Below are 17,275 nucleotides of genomic sequence, written 5' to 3' on the forward strand. Positions count from 1 at the left end.
AGGTCCAAGGTTCAAAGGCCTCGTAACTAGCTGCTCTGAAAAAAAGGTTTCGCTTAATCTTTATTATTGGTCTTTATGCGAATGCGGAATGCTCTCATAATGTGTTCTGTGATAGTTCATCACTTTAATTAAATATATATTCTTTTACTGTATATTTACAGACAGCCTGTTCCTTAAAATTCTTTGTTATGGAGAAATGCTCTTTGTATCTAGTCCATGCTTGCTATGTACATGTTAAAATAAATTCTGAAACAGATCGTGAAGAGTTCATTTTTATCTTTAGTATGAGTGGTTTACTTAAAATATGAATATTGTCTTGTTATATGCTCCTGCTTGGTTCAGTTTACAGAAAGCACAGGCTGTATTTGCTTTCTTCTGAAAATTTTGAAAAAGTGATTCACGCTTTTATTTTGTCTAGGCTGGACTATTGTAACTCACTTTATTTTGCAAAATAAAAGAAACAATTAAGTCTTTTTGCAGAGCAGTTTTTTTTTCTTAATTTGCATTAACGTTACATATACTTTAGATTTATGTTTTGGGCTTTTTTATTCTAGCAATTTGAGTGAAATGCTAGATAATATAACCACTCAAATGTTAGAGACAATAAACAATAGACATGAACACAACGTGTTTTGAATACAGTACAACCCAAGGAGCAGCCAGTGTGTCACTAGTAGCAAAATAATCCTTGCTTATCTTATTTCAATATTGGAATTAATTTGTACATTATATATATTATTGCACAGAATTCGTAGAGTACTAGCCCATTCTGAACAGCCACTGACGTAGAGTGTATTTATATTACTGTATGTAAGGGATAATGCACAGTCTGATGGTCGTTGTTACAAAATAAACCCAGATCATGTATCATCCGGATTTCTTTTCTGAAATAAGGACCAGACGAATGTATACTTTACATTATCCAGATGGAAAGTAACTTAAGAGCATACTTAAATCCAGTTCAGTTCTAGTTTTTCGTTGTCTTTATCTTGTTGATAGTACATGGATCAACACTATAGTTCATCATCAGTGAGCTTTTATGGGCTCTGAACCTTCATATCTTCATAACCACACCTCCCTGTTTCACACCCACGTCGAGATATGACTTTAAGTACTTCATTACTCTTATTACTTTCTTTTTTAAGTCAGCATAGAGTGTGTCAAACACTACCATGTTATGTGTTTGTGTGTGTATGTGTGTGTGTGTGTTTATATATACATACATATATATATGTACATATACTGTACACATATATATATATATATATATATATATATATATATATATATATATATATATATATATATATATATATATACACATACATACATAAAATACACGTTTGGTTTTCGTGAGATTTCCCCTGTTATATTTAATGCAAAGCAATGCTCGTTTCTAGTTTCTGGGCCACTGGAAAGGGTTAAAACATCTTTGGCCAGACGTCAAATGCTCTCTGATTCCCCACAGCGATCAGATGAGAGAGCTGCACGTTTCTCACTGTGTCTCCGGGTCCATGTTGGCGTTGATCTGCTCTGCTGGGTCATTTCAGGCCACGTCTGTCCGATCAGAGGAGCAAACGCTGACATTACAGGGATATCTAATAAAGGACATACACGGAGACTGCGTTGCGGCTTCGAGGTGAGTCGTTATTTCCCGCGTTTGACGTCCGTGTAAAGTAAAACGGCATTGCTTCGCTGTAAAATGTATCCGTGTTAAACACCGAGAGCCAAGAGCAACTCGGTATCGCTCCGACAGACGTACAGCTGCCGTGTTTCTGAACTACGTGAAATGTCACAGCGCCTGTTTGACGTTTCGCATGTTTTCAAGCGGATGCGGTTTTCTGTACTTTTAGCGACAAAACCGTGAAGAGTCGTGAAGGCATTTAAAACGTCACGTTAGCCTGCATTTACCCAGGAGCGAAATATTCCTTGTTGACATTCATATGAATGTTTTCTGTATTGTCATTAAAACACCAGGCTTCATGTAGCGCTCAGTGCTCTGTTGTTGTTGTTGTTGCTGTTGCTGTTACCGCTAAAGTTATGGCTGCACGCACAAGATCACGCATAAGTGCATGCGTGTACCCTTTTGCAAACTTTAGTCAGACGTTATAATAAACTTTTATAACATCCGATTCATTTTTTTGATTGTTTATTTATTGATTTTTGCTCTTAAATGTGTTAAGAGTTGGCCAGTGTTGTTTGATTGGCTCGGGGGCAGAGCCCAACGGTTTGACCCACTTACAGAAACTGCATAATTTCAACATGTTTTATGAAGAAATGTCCTCATTATTTACCGGGACTTGATTATGCTAGCCAAACGCTGCCAAAAATGCTAAATTTGACTTTTCATCTGGCTGCATGGTGTGGTTATTAAAACAAAAGTGTTGCGTTTGATCGTGCATATACAGTGCAAAAGGCCTATTATATGAAATTATGTACTGCGTTTGCAATGTGTAGAATGCCTTATGTATAGTGATTTACATAAAATATCCAGATGACCTACTGCGTTCTGCCAAATAGGCAGTCTGCAACAACAGCAGGCTGCATGGAGTAGAACTGTATCTGTAAAACGTAATATAATCTAGAAATGTAAAGTGTTGTGATGAAATAAACATGCAACGAGTTTGTGACTACAGTTTAAATACCACCAACTGAAATGCTTGTCATTGCATATTGTTTCAAAACGCTATTAAATGCATAAAGTGTGTGTGTGTGTGTTATGCATGAAGTAATTGCTGGACAGTGTGCAGGAAGCATTTTTCTAGCACTCCATTCTGAACACAAGAAATAGCCAGATCTGTTATGTATGCAGCGTGTGTCGGGACAGGCGATGCAGTGAACAGGTTATCACTTTTCCATGTGTAGTTAAATGAGTTATATGCAAGATTTATAATAATGGTTTTTAACAGACAAGTGAAAGGGTATGTCGAAATACGGAGGCTGTTAGTGTTCCTCTTGACTCTCCGTAGAGGAGAATTTCTCTGCAGCTGGAGGGTTATATCAGGTCAGCTGTGTGCCATGTGGATCGGTGAATCCTTTTAAAAGCCTGGGCAAAACTGCAGTCGGTGAGATGACACTGAAGCCTTTGTAATGAAGCGCATTTCATGTTAATTTAGCATTTAACTGCAACCTTTTGTAGATATAATTGCATTGGAAAAGGGTATGCGAGAATCTCTGAAGGAATAAGGTTGTTGTGCATCGGTGGCTTGTACTGACTTCAGGAATATAAAACCCCTTTAAAAGCTTTGTAGGGTGTCCCTGCTTTCCCGGTCCCGGAGCGCCTGTCAGTCTATGAAGGGCCAGTAGGTGTTCGGTTTCAATAGGTACTTTTAATAGATTCTAAGTTGTATAAAATGCCTTAATGAAATTAGCCGTGATGACAAAATAGTAGAAATACGACCAGTGTTCACGATATAAGGACGCAATTAATATTGTGAAGCATACAGGGCTGGGTGGATTACTTACAAATTGTAGCCCGTTATTGATTACAGAAGACATGATGAAAACTGTAGTTAATTTAGGATGCTCTTTTTAGGTGACTACTTGTTTAAATGTACCACACTATACTAATATATACATACACCTGCATGGGAATGTGACCGTTAGATATGAATCTGCAAATGTATTGTTAAGTTATTGAAATATTAACTTTTTCAGGGTTATTTCAATTAAATATTTTATGTTGAAGTTGTAAATTATGTGAATAAATATGAAAGTGGCATCATCACGGTCCTGACAGCACATTTTGTGATTAGAGGCGATGTAATCATCTTTATAATCTCTTGCAAGACTTTAGCTTAATAGGTTTTTTCCAAAAACATCTGTGTCATATTAAAAGAATGTCAGTCTTTATTGAGTGAAGTTCATTATATGGCATGGTTATAAATAGGTTGGGGGCCATTTATAAGAAAAAAATAAAGCTGTAAAGTAACGTTAGAAAGCATGTCAGATGAGAACATTAGGTGGTATCTCTATTGAAACATCACTTAAGAATCACTTTGTGTTCCAATTTCTTCTTTTCATGAGATTTCATGTGAACAAAGTAAGGCGAATAAAGATGAATATGCATAGAATTGTGAAGTTCAAGACAAATGTGGTGACTTGTGAACGTATTTTGTGCTTTGGACTAATATTTAAACATCATAACGCTAAAAGCTTGGCTAAAAGTGCGACATGGAGGATTTTTTGGCGCTTCATCGGCGTCTTGAAACATGCAGGTATACTCAAATACTGTATCAAAACACAAATCAGAAATCTGAACAGATTTGAACTTTCTTTTTGTTACTTGTGCTTGGTGGCAAACAGCGTACTGCAATCGCTGCTTGTCTTCACGAAAATAGCTGCTTGGGAACACACCCAACCAAACAACTTCTTGTAAGATATCCCCTCAAACCAATGGGTCTTCTGCTGACTTTTCTTTCATGAGCTTTGTTGAGACATTAACAATTTTTCATGAATGTGTCACAACAAAGAGTTCATGTCTGTCGGAGTAGCTTAGCCATTCCCAAATCTGTCCTCTAGGTTGCCCATGCGGTAATTTCAGCATTTGTTGTTGCTATCAAATTCCAAAAAAAGCATATCTGCGACAGTCATACTACTGTCATAGTGTTTTTGCAGTGTGTGTACAGCGTGCAGATTTTCTGTATGAATGGAGTCCCCCGATGATCAAACAAAATGGACAATATGTGCAATACACATCCAGAGCACACTGCATTGCACACAGAAAGTGTCTAACACTCGGCAGTATAGAAGATGTAATAACATCTCCTCTTTGGTCCTACGCAAGATTGGATATAAAGGCAAAAAAATAAGGTCATGTAGAATATTATGGGGGACAAAAAATTACTTAAATATAAATGAATAAATACATAAATGCAGAAATAAATTTACAAATAAATATATAAATGAATAATCAAATAAATGTAGAAATACATAAATAAATGAAGTAATAATAAATAAATTATAAGTTGCATCACATTCAAAAATGGCTAAAGAGTTTCAATATTTTTCCTATTTAAAACTTGACTTTTCTGTAGTTATGCTGTGTACTAAGATCAGCGGGGAAATGAAAAGTTGTGATTTTGTAGGCCAATGATTACAAACTATACCATTCCTGCGTAATAATCAAGAATGAGAGTATAGTTCCTAGTCTCATCAGCCTAGAAAATCACAACTTTTCATTTTCTGCAGGTCTTGAAACTCTTTGTTCATTTCTAAATGGGATGCTACTGGTCTAATTGGATTTAATGATCTATGCTAAGCTATGCTAAAAGTGCTATTGCCAGACCCAGAGATCTGCTGAATGGATTCAAAAATGGTAAAACTCAATTCATTAACTACAGAAAGTTGGAGAATGAACCTATTTCCAAAAAGTGTAGTGATCTTTTAATAGATTGAGAGTGATATATCAAAAACACATAAAAAAAAAAACATGTCCATACCGTCCATATCAAGCCATATGCAAAGCATGCTGGGAACTAACAATCACCACTAAAATAAAACTGCGAAATTAAACTAATTCACTTCAAATAAATAGCCTTTTTACTAGAGTTTAATCTAAGGCTGTGCAATATATCAATATATTCATGCGCATCTCGTTAGTAAAGCCATTTACAAATGGCTGTTTTCAAATGGAGCGCAGGTAATACGCACATTATTTTTAATTGTTAAAAACTTCATTGTTGCTAATAAATGTCTAATATTTTAGTAATATGCAAGCAACCTGTTTAGAGACCCTATAAAGTGTTACCTGCTTAACTTCAGTATATTAGTAGCGCATTTGGAATTGTCCACAAATAATTTGCATTTAAAATCTCCAAATAAGGGCTACTTGCACAACTTCACCATTTTCCTGGTAACACCGTAATACAGGGACCAATTGCTTGACATGCATATTCCACACGATCATATTCTGCATCCCTAATCATACACATTTTAGTCATTTAGCAAACACAATTATTTGTTTTTGGGTCTCTTATCTAGTTCCTTATTAGCCTGAATAATTGTAAAATATAAGCTATTTATTAGTAGTAATTAAACGCTTAATTAATGTACACTTGTTAACGCCTTATTCTACATGACCTTATTCTAAGCCTACCCAATACCAAAACTTAACAACTACCCTACTAACTATTAATAAGCAGCAAATCAGGAATTTATTTGAGGGAAAAAAAGTCAGTTAATAGTCGATTTGTGTCGCTTTATTGACATTAGGTAGGCCTGAATGGCATATAAAGGACATTGTTTACATTGTTTTGTGTCTGTGTGATATTTCTCATGATGCTGTACACAGTGCCATCTTTTACAAACTGTAATTACTTAAATGTATGGTTGTCTTTATGATTTGTGTCCTTATCTTAACCTCCCTTGTCCCTAAAATTATGCCTGGCATTTTCAGTGGCCCGCCTTGTGTTCCAGTGACTGTAAATCAGTAATTCCTCAAATTCTTCAGGATTTCTGCATTTCTAATACAGTAGTTGTATTCATGTGGCAGAGATTGTTTTCCGTTCCATAAGAGGATGGATTTAACTGCAGAATCTTATTAGGAAACACAATTCGGCGGCCTTTCTTTCATGCCTAGTTTAATTTAGCTCTGTAAAAAAAAAGGTCTTTAAAAGGTTCTCTGTGAGATTCACTTGTAGAAAGTGAAAGCAATTTATCTTTGTATGCATCAGTTCACCTAAATACAGGTAAGTCTGGTTTGTTTACATGCATTCGTGTGAAGGAGTCAGTGTTCACAGTCACACTGTGGGCTGAATGCAAAATGGTTGCATACGGGAAAGTGATCGCTTACTGTCTTTTGTGAATGGCGAAAATAACGAAAATCTATGAAAAATCTGACAAAGCCAGAGCAGAATCAATAGCTGCGCCTCCCCGAGCAAACGTATGGTGTTTCTGAATAAATCTGTGTTTTTGAACTAATTAGTTATGATTTAAATTGTGTGTGAACTATGATGGACCTCATCTATAAAATCTAAATATAGTTTAGATTGTGCATGCACCCAGTGACGAGTGTGTCCAGCTGTTCAATTAAATTTTTTTAGTTATAATTATAATTGTAGTTTCTAACATTTTTGTTTGTGTTGTTTCAAGTTTTTTCCCATGAATCTGAACTTGAGGATGCAAAAAGAGAAGGGCATGTATGGTTTGTAAAACTTTTTTTGTCCGATGTAGTTTTGTCCGATAGTTCAACTATAGACCATAAACAGCTAACTGGTTTTTGATATGATCTCTTTCTCTAATAAAACTTTAGGGATATCCTGTGTTCATCATGCCCTAGTCCTCATTGTAAATTACATCTTTATAGACGTCCATGACATATTTCCAGGCTGGTTTCTCTGAGGGGCTGAACAAATGCACAAATGCTTGGCTTAACTGAAAAAAAGAAAATACGAGGTAAATCCGTTAGAGAGTGACCAATTGAATTTTTCGTTGGTGAACGCTGTGAATAATTTTCGTGTAGGCGTCAAATGAAGGTGCAGCGCTTTGGTCGTGAATTCAATCCGGCTCCTTTTGTCAAAAGCGGAGCAGCAGCCTTTAGAAGGAATCTTTTCTGTGAATAACATTTACCGTGGCTTGCGACGTGACTGAGCAACTGCCGTTTAGAAAGGTCAGGAAGTTGCATCTAGAAAAATGCTCATGGATTTATGAAGCTTTTGTTGACCTAATTGATTGATTTAGTTTGCAAATATATCATCTGTAGGCCCGACTAAAGCCGCTGATAATTTTGTAGTGTTTCTTAATGTTTGAGAGAGGGCAGACTTATTAAACTTATCTTCTGATATTGGTTTATCTAAATGAAGATGCATAAAATCCAGAAATGCAGCATCCTTATTATATTATATTCCTGTAAACCTATTAATTGCATCCAATATAATGCTGTTTGCATTAAATGTATTTGTGAAAAAACAAAACAAAACTTGGATTAATTGTGTCAAAAAGCACATTATATTGCTCCGAACATTCATTATAAATATTTTCCACACAGCTGAGGCTAGTCTAGCCACATACTAGATTACTCTGTGTTCTTAAATTAAACTGATTCTGATTTTAGTACAGATTATGCATCACGAGGATTTATTTTGGAAATATTTGTACAATTGATTTGTACTGCAATTCCCTGAGATGTAGACATCATCTCACCATTGGGGACTTCCAAGTAGATGGTTCCGGTTACGCTTCAGGAATTCCCACTTCATTTAAACCGTCACCGTCAACCCAAAGCTCCTGAAATCCGGTCGCCCGGACAGCCTCCCCAGAACTCTTTGCGCCGTGGAAATGCCCCAAGTTATTACAGCAACCAATGTGGATACACTAGATATTCACCATTAGACTATATCTGAACGAACAGATCAGATTTCATCTCTTGAACAGTGGCGAGCTAGTGCACTACATCAGATTTGAAAACCAAATCAGAACTGAGTGTAACGTGAACAAGGCCCTACGGCATTGAGCGCTCATGTTTCTAAGGCCGGAAGGTTTTTCCTTGTCATTGTCAGATAAGACAGAGGCAAAATGGCATCAGTCTAACCGTCTCTTCAGTTGCTCATTTATTCATTCAGTGACTTATCTCTCTCCTCTCTCTATCTTGCGTCATCGGCCTGTCCTACAGTAGTGTATCTGCACCTTTGACTGGCCTGCAAGTTCCATGTGTATCATTCTTCTATCATCGTAATCGGCTGGGCCATTAATAATTATGCAACACGGAAAAAAGCAGCTTTGCATCAGCTTCGAAACCCTTCTTTAGATAAGACCTCGAGGGTAAAGGTGGAACCCACACAAACATCTCCTTATTTCTTTCCCTTATTTTCTCCAGATTTTTTCTCCAGAATTCATAGTTAAATGCATTTATGATTCAGTGATTGAATGTAATGTGTTTGACCTTAACAGCCTACTGAAAACTACAGTAAATTTATACTTTTTTTAGTTAAATAATTCAATGCTATGACCAGGTCTGTCAAGCTTGGTTAAAAATGTCTGTGATGACATTTATAATTTCAAAATGATATTAGCGTATTTTTTCTTGTTGAAGAACATATTTAAAGTGAAATTTCCAGTGACTGGTGATTAAAAACAAGACAAACATGAATCTGGCAATGTTTTATGATAGTTGTGCATATCCCTGCAGATTGGAATTGAAATTTTAAAGGCTAAAATGATTTATTACATTACATGCCACACTGAACCCTACCCTAAACCTAAACGGAAAGTGAGAGATAAGAATATCTGTGCCTATAGATACAATTGGAGTCAATACATCACTATGATTTTCACATGTAAGCAGTGGTTGAAATTGTTTAGTAGGTAAACATTCAGGAAAAATAAAGAAATAATGTTACATTTACAGAGTGCCATGCACTCTAAAGAAAAAATAAAAGTTCTTCGGTGGTTCATTGGAGAGGTTGAGGTGCTATATACACTGTAAAAAAAAAATCTGTAAAGTTTACTGGGAAAAAACATCATTTTCACAGTTTTTTACCATTAAAATTGGAGTCATTTTTTACAGTGGCACTGGGTTTCTGTATAAAGAACTGTTTGAGCACCTGTATGGTTCTTCAGTAGTTCTTCAGCAGGTTGGTAAAAGTGCTATATAGCACCATTTCCGTATAAAGAAGCCATTAAGCCAGCCATTAAGTTGTTTTTTGTTTTAGTTTTGGAACTGTATGTACGCTTGGATGAGATTAATGCAGAATATGGGTTATACTTGCTTACACTTCACTTCATTGTACTTCAAATGTCGTTATTGCAGAAAATTCAACTTAATTTACTAATTGTCAGGTTATAGTTTTTATTTAATTGTCAGGTAGGGCAAGTGGGTTTAGAGTTGGGATTAGAGTTGGAGTTGATCGCCAGGAGCAGGATTGGGCACCCTGGTGTAGACCAACAAACAAAAAAAAAACGTTATGCGTTAAAATTTTCTAAATAAGAAAATGTGTAATAAGTGTAGTGTTTTGATTAGATTGTTTCACACACTGTAGTCAGCCATTCAGGGCTCGCTTCAAACAGTAACCGGGTCATCCTTAAACAGGGCAGGCAAGAGCAGAATAGCTGCTTTAGGCAACTGCACGCCTCTAAACAAAATAACCTCATTAGTTTAACATGACATCCATTTTTTTGTACATCCGTGTCCTGTGTTCAGGAAAGACGACAGTCAGTGCAGTTACTTTCTAAAGCTTCAGAGCCAAACATTGCTTCTCATTGATAGCGTAACATACATTTAAAACTGTTTGGGATGTACCTTTGTATTGACGTCACAGTTTGGTTTTGGTACAGCAAGAGGAAAAAACGAAACATGAAACTAAACTAAATTAAACCAAAAATCTTTCTTTAATAACTTTCTTTAATAGCTTCTTTTCATAACTTGTTTAATAATAATGCAGTATAGTCTAATATTTCGTGAAGTGCTCTTCACTACTTAATTTCTCTAGCAAATAATGAGCTGTGGATACTGATGACTTGCTTGAGATAAATGAAATGCTACACGCCATTTTGTTCACTAGCTTATTTTAATGATGTCTTTCTTTGGTTGAAACATCGATTGAGCTATTAAGTGAGGGGTAATGGGATTAATTCATTTTTATTTGCCGTTAAAACTTTTAGCTTTGTTTCTGCTATTAGGTTTGTGATTATACTATAGCGGCGAAGGAAGCGGTTGGCCAGTTGCTTGAATGCGGTCTAAATGATTGACTGAAACACTAGGTTTCTCATAACTACTTGATGTCCCAGATCGCAGCTGTTCACACCAACTGTAAACCTATAACGCACACATTCACATCACTGCATACAGATGCTGCACATCTGAACACTGGCCAGAACTGGGATCGATTTAACATAGTGTATATAAGAAGCAAGCGTGTGTGTGTGTGTGTGTGTGTGTGTGTTTTTTTGGCTTTGTGGGTTTGGAATAGTACATGTGAATTCATGCCAACACACAGCTTCTTTTAGAAGATATACTTCATGCCTGAAACATGCTCTACACATTACAATGATTTCAAGGAATGAAATGGTTAAGGTTTTCCACAGGACTTTTACCACAGTAATAAAACAAATCACAGAAAATAGTGCAAAATGCAAAATGTATCGCAAGAGCTGTCAAATACATAACATTATAATGAGAACACTAGTGCAATACAATGTCTTCATGCTTTATTGTTGTCTGTTGTAGAGTGCAGTATTGGTGCCCCTTAAATACCAGATACTAATGATTTTTTTTTTTTTTACTAAAGTAGCCTGAAGATACACAGTGTCTAGTGAAGGACATGCACTTGCAACACAACGACTAAGACTTTGCCTCCGCATAGATAACATTGCCTTATATTTTTAGCGTCTTAGCTTTGTGATATATGCATGCTCCACTGCTGTCCATATAGACCAAAATAGCACATTCTATACCAAAATAATAGTGGCCTCGTGACTCCAAAACCAAACTACACTTTCCTTCTCTATGGGAGCTGTGTGCAAGCTTGTGCAGGGATTGTGGGATTGGCAGCAGAGCGCAGCAACCGGTGAGAGTCAAAAGTTGAGAAAAGCTCCATTTTATGCAAATGAAAGACAAGAAATACTCTTAGTACTGCAGTTTCTTAAAAGGGATATTTCATCCATAAATGAATATAGTCATCTTTTACTCTCATGCATTTAAAATTTGCCTGGTTGTATGAATTTAGTAAAAGCTTGTTTAACCTTTATTTCAGCTACTCAGTCGCAGTCATTATTATTCTTAAAGTGCTATGTCCTAACGTTTCACGAGTCTTTTGAGAAAAAGTTATTTTATACACTGGCTACTTTCAGAATGATTTCATTCACTTGGAGCTGTGTTACACACTGCATTAAAAGGTCATTTGCAAAAATCCAAAATATAGGCATTTTAAAGCATGTAAATATGTTTGCAGATATTTTGAAAATAATAAATTCACACATTTGTTTATCAGAAAAAACAACGCTACAGCCAGTTATTCTGCTTTTAAAAATGTTTCTTCCATGTTGGAATGTTCTATTTTTGTTTTGGTCTCTGTGACTAATAGTATTTCAATACCCCGGGTTGCCAGTTGTTAAAAAATACAGCGTATTGCAGCCATTAAAGCCAGCAAACAAAGTTTGCAGATCCTACCCGATCTATAAAGTCTCGACACTCATCTAAAAAGCTCTATGACCAGAGGAATATTAAACAACTCGTGCTTTTGCCGTAAGGCTTATTGACTAACATTATCAGTTATGCTTATTCCTTTGTTGCGGCTAGCAACCCACAAGAGCATTTAGGAAGGGGTGGGAGAAACAACACTCTCTAATATTTCGAATTTGTGTTGCAGTACACATTTCAACCTCTAGCTGTGGTTACAAACTGCACCTCAATCTGTATTTGTCAAACTACCATCAGTTTGCATTCAACTAACCGTGAACTACCAGTGTGTGTTTCTGATTCTGCACGACTTTGTCAAGACACTGGAAAGGCTGCAGAGAAGAAAGAAGTGAAAGAAAATGCTGTTTATAGTGTCGATTGTTTGAGCCGGTTGGAGAGAATAGACTGTTTGTTTTCACTCTGACTGGGATTCCAGTGCTATGAGCCACATCAAGCGAATTAGATTTGAAGGGAATCTGAACAATCAAATTGTGCTCTATAATACCGGGAAAAATGAAGAGAAAAATGTGTTTTTGTTTCTGAACAGTGGGCTTCTGTTATTTAAAGGTGATGTTTGATCTCGTTTTCTTGGATTGTTTCCTGGACGCTCCATTATTTTACATCTGCATTAATAGCACTAAAAGAAAATCCAACAACAGAATCTTCCAGAAGGGTTATTTTTTTCTTTAAGTTTTTTTTTTTTTTTTGCGAATTAGCAGTTTGTGAATGCATACAGATTGAAGTAGGCTGAGTTGCTTGGACGGGTTGATTTGGCATTGAGTGCATTTGCCCTTGTTTGGCCGTGATTGAATGTAAATGCTAATATGAGCAGGAGCACATGTATTAATCAGCTTTGTGTCAGTCCATTCGTGTTCCTTGCGCCGCCGTTTGAGGTATTGTTTAATTGACAAAAGCTTTTGAGTAAGCGAACAAAAACTGCACATCTCCATGTACGGCCACATATGACTTAAGATCGTCACAGTCTTTAGAAGTTGATAGGAAATGTTTCTTTAGCGTAAAAATGTTGAACTCTCTGTGCACTTAGCTCTGGCTCTTCGTTTGATGTGGTGTATGTGCTCTATAGAGAGCGTGACCCTGTGTCAGATCAGATGTGAAGAATGAGGTTTCTCACTCGAACGTCTGCTTGTCATCACATGCAAGGCCAAAGATATTAAATCTCTTATAATAAAGTACTGTGGTACTGTGATGGTACAGTATCCTGTGGTGATTTGTCAGATGGAGGCACTGTGAAATACTAAAAAGGCCTACACATGATGGGGATAAATAAAGACAACAAAGAAGCAATTGTGACATGAAAACCACAGCCTTACCAAGTAAAGACTAATGTTTTGGACCTTCTTTAGTGCCTAATCGCAATTTAAATTAAGGGTCACGGTTATGGTATGGGGTTGGGTTTAGGGATGTGACATTTATCTATAAAGTAGTTGAAGTGAAATATAAAACTATTATGACATTAAAACATTTGTAAATATGTAACATAAAAACTTAATAATGCCAGTATGTCTATATATGAACAAACAAATACGTATTGTGTATTAATCAATCATTCAATCACATTCAGTTTATATAGCACTGTTAACAATGCATATTGTGTCAAAGCATTGAACAGTATCAAATTTGGAGAATAGAGTGTCAGTAGCGTATAAAGACAAGATTAAACACTCAATTTTCAGCTAAAGGCATTTCATTAATGAAATATAGAGCTGAGTATCATCAGCATAGCAGTGAAAGCTTACACCAAGTCTCCTCGTAATATCTCCCAAGGGTAGCATGTATCATTAGTTACCTAATAATACTTGCATAACAATGAGACCAGTCTGTAAGTGCCATATTTAATGTCGATCTTTACTTTCATTTAAAAAGTGGGGTCAAATTGTCTTTATAATTCGATAATAAGCCATAATTATTATTATTCCTTGGTTAATTTGAGCAAAGCTGGCTGTAAAAAAAATTATACGTTGTTTATTCTTTTGATCCTTCATTCAAATTATTCACAAAATTCTAACCTATTGTTAAAATAAAACATTAGAAAGTGACAATTATTATTATTTTTTTTTTAATCTTTCTGACCCCAAGGCCCTGTAGCTTTCACTTATAAGAACAGGGGTCAGAGGGTCTGATTTAGTATACATTTTGTTTATTGAGGAGAGGCTTAAATATCTAAAATGGAAATTCAGAAACACAAAAAACACATTATATTCCTGTTGAATACTGCGATAATTCTAATAACCAAGTTTTTTTTTTTTACTGCTGATGTAATTTACATCCGTTACTGTTTTATTATTAAATGAAGAATTTTCTTTAATAACATTTTAGGGGGCTGTTTAAACTCAGAAGCAACAGATAAAACATTGTGTCTCTACAGAGAAGTGTTTGAGTGTTTTTTAGAAACAGAAATAGCTGCTCTTCTCTGAGACATAATTCAATGACATTTGTATTCCTCGTGATGAGCGGCTTTCTCTTTGGTGCAGTTGCTTGCTTTGTGCTCTTCGTGCCCAGAACTGATAGCTTGATGAGCATGTCGGGGAATCTCGGAGCAGCTGGCAGCGGTTTGTCTGAGCTCCAAACATGACCCCAGTCTTTACTCTGAGCCCTCAAAAGCCACTGGACTTTCTTGTCGTAGACTAGACATATGCAGGCACGTTCTTCATTTAATATTTTTAACTAGATAAAGAGAGAATGAGAATGCAGTCTTATAGTCCTCCGTTACCCCAAAGAAAAGCGCTTTTGGTGCATAAACGTTGAACACAGAAGACCGTTGGTGTTGCTAGGGATGGCAAAGGTTTTCTCCGGACTCAAACTAAGAGGTTTTAATAGAAAGGTGTTTTGTCATTAGCAGAATCTGATTTTGCTGAGTGTGACGTGTTGCTGGATCAGCATCTTTGTTGACCCTGGAGCAAGCCAATCAGATTTAGAACCAGTTTATAGTTTAGACTTACAATCAGTGTTTGGTGTTTGTACAGCAGTGTCATTCATCTAACATCTCCTCTGATTTTAGCAATTGCTCATGGGTAAGGTTAGGTTTAGGTGCAGAGTTGATTTTTAGTATATTGGCTTAAACAAGCCTGACCAATAAATAATTAGTGGAAAAAATCTAGATGTTAAATTGTCAGATTAGATGCTTATCCATTGATTTGTCAGGATTAGATGAAGCATTTGAGACAGTGGAAGTGTGTAAAGGCTCTCCGCTCTTGTGGTTTGGCTGGTTGTGTAGAAAGCACCAGTAATGTATTGATGTTCTTTGGGCTGGCTGGATGGATGGAGTAAATAATTGATGAGGTCAGGGAGGAGGATAAGAGAACCAGAGAAGCTGATGTGTTCACTTTCATGTCTCTCTCTGGCCATCTTTCTTTCTGTTCTTCCACCACACCCCACCATTCAGGTCGACTTGAACTAGAACCCAAAAATGTCCTGGATGTTATATAGTGGTGTTTACAAGACATTACATTATGAATGTTATAATGTGTTTTGTTTTTGGGGTTTCATAGCAGCCGTTGTTTTATGTAACTTTTGGTCAACATTTGTCTATCCATTTATCATGCCAACAATATATGAATCTGTCCATTCTTTTTCGTGTCTGGCTATATGCCCTGCCATCCATTCATTCATTTAGTTGTGTTCATCCAAAACCTTTACCTTTTCATTCTTTGACGCTCTGTTTGAGTGTATTACAGTATGGCCTCAATCTCTGCTTTGTTCTATTATGTCATTGTTTTAGTGAGGATTCTAAACATTAATTTTAGTTTCGATTTACTGCATAGTCTAATAAGCACTCTTGCTGTTATTGTAGTAAAATAAATAACAGAGCTCACCAATGGAGTTTTAGTTCCTTGCCACTGTTGTCTCTGGTTTGCTTCGTTGGGGACCCTTATCGTCAATTTAATTACACAGATACTACGTAAACTGAACTGAGCTGGACAATGTCTCTGAATTCAATAGTGAAATGCCTTTGCTGTTAAGTGCTTTGGCACAATCTGTATTGTTAAAAGCAGTATATAAATAAAGGTGACTTGCCTTGACTCTTCAAGGGCCCTATTTTGACTATCTAAATGGGTCCCTATTATCTTAATGAGTAATGAGTGTGTTCGGGCACAGCTTGCAATAAACTAATCAGAGCCTCATCTCCCATTCCGTTTAAGAGCAAGTTGCAATCGTGCTATGGCGGATTCGCTGATTAAAAGACAGAATTTTTTAAGGCGCACAGACCAGAAAACAATCGGATCTGCTCATGCGCAAGAAATTTTTATCCTACACAATGACATTTTTTTTAATTTTAAGTATTCTGCATGTTTGTGTTCTTCTGTAAAGTGTCCGTGTGTTGTGGACCCGTCCAGAGGCCTATTTTTTTACTTAACGTGCTTTTTAAACGACAACAACAACAACAACAAACACTGCACCATTGGCTTCAGACTTTATGTGAGGTTTTATCTGGTGTATGGCGCAGTCTATTTTCAGTTCCTCAAAATTCCTTTTGCCTGCTGCGACAAATAAAACGTTTTATTTCCGAAGACGGAATTTGTGGAGGTACTGGAAAATCTGTCTCGCGTAGACCTGTGTTCTGAACGTAATTGCTTACGAAGTCTAATAAGTATCCCTGTATTTGACAATTGTCAAGGAGTAAGCGTTTCAACAAATGGTCACATACTGTAAGTGATTGTGACAAACTCTACATGTATGCTTTCTTAAGAACTGTTTAAGTGGGATTAGTTTAATAATCCAATATCTGCTGCCAGTAATCCATTCTGTAATTCACAAGTCATTACGGAGACGGACAATACATCTATGTTGAGCCTTAATATTTTAAATAAGAAACGGATATTGTTAAATATGCTCTATGTTCTGATTATGACATCAAGTTTAAACACGCTTGTCTCTTAAGATTTGGGCAAAATTGCTATATTAGTAGGCTATTGCTTTGATAGTTGCAGAGTTACAGATAGATAGAATAGTTCTTAGCTGAAACAAGAAAAAATAGAGACTGTAGGATGAAGCTTCTTAGTTCAAATTAACTTCTTTTTTTTATAACTAAATTACATTCATAACATACTGTGTGTTTATTGTCCAAGTGCATATTATGCATGTTGGAAATGTTGCATACATGTTGCAACAGAAAAAGCATTTGCCTTTATTGACATTTAG

At 36.2% G+C, this 17,275-nt stretch overlaps 1 protein-coding gene across 3 annotated transcripts in view; it reads left to right on the forward strand.

Moving 5' to 3' along the window:
* The first annotated feature begins 1,461 nt into the window (after positions 1 to 1,461).
* thrb (thyroid hormone receptor beta) overlaps positions 1,462 to 17,275 on the forward strand; it is a 79,656-nt gene continuing 63,842 nt past the window's right edge. For all 3 annotated transcript variants that reach the window (XM_043217709.1, XM_043217710.1, XM_043217711.1), the window contains exon 1: positions 1,462 to 1,639. The gene's annotated coding sequence lies outside the window, so the exon portion shown is untranslated. The remainder of the gene's footprint in view (positions 1,640 to 17,275) is intronic.

This window comes from Puntigrus tetrazona, chromosome 19, assembly GCF_018831695.1.
Source record: "Puntigrus tetrazona isolate hp1 chromosome 19, ASM1883169v1, whole genome shotgun sequence".
NCBI lineage: Eukaryota > Metazoa > Chordata > Actinopteri > Cypriniformes > Cyprinidae > Puntigrus > Puntigrus tetrazona.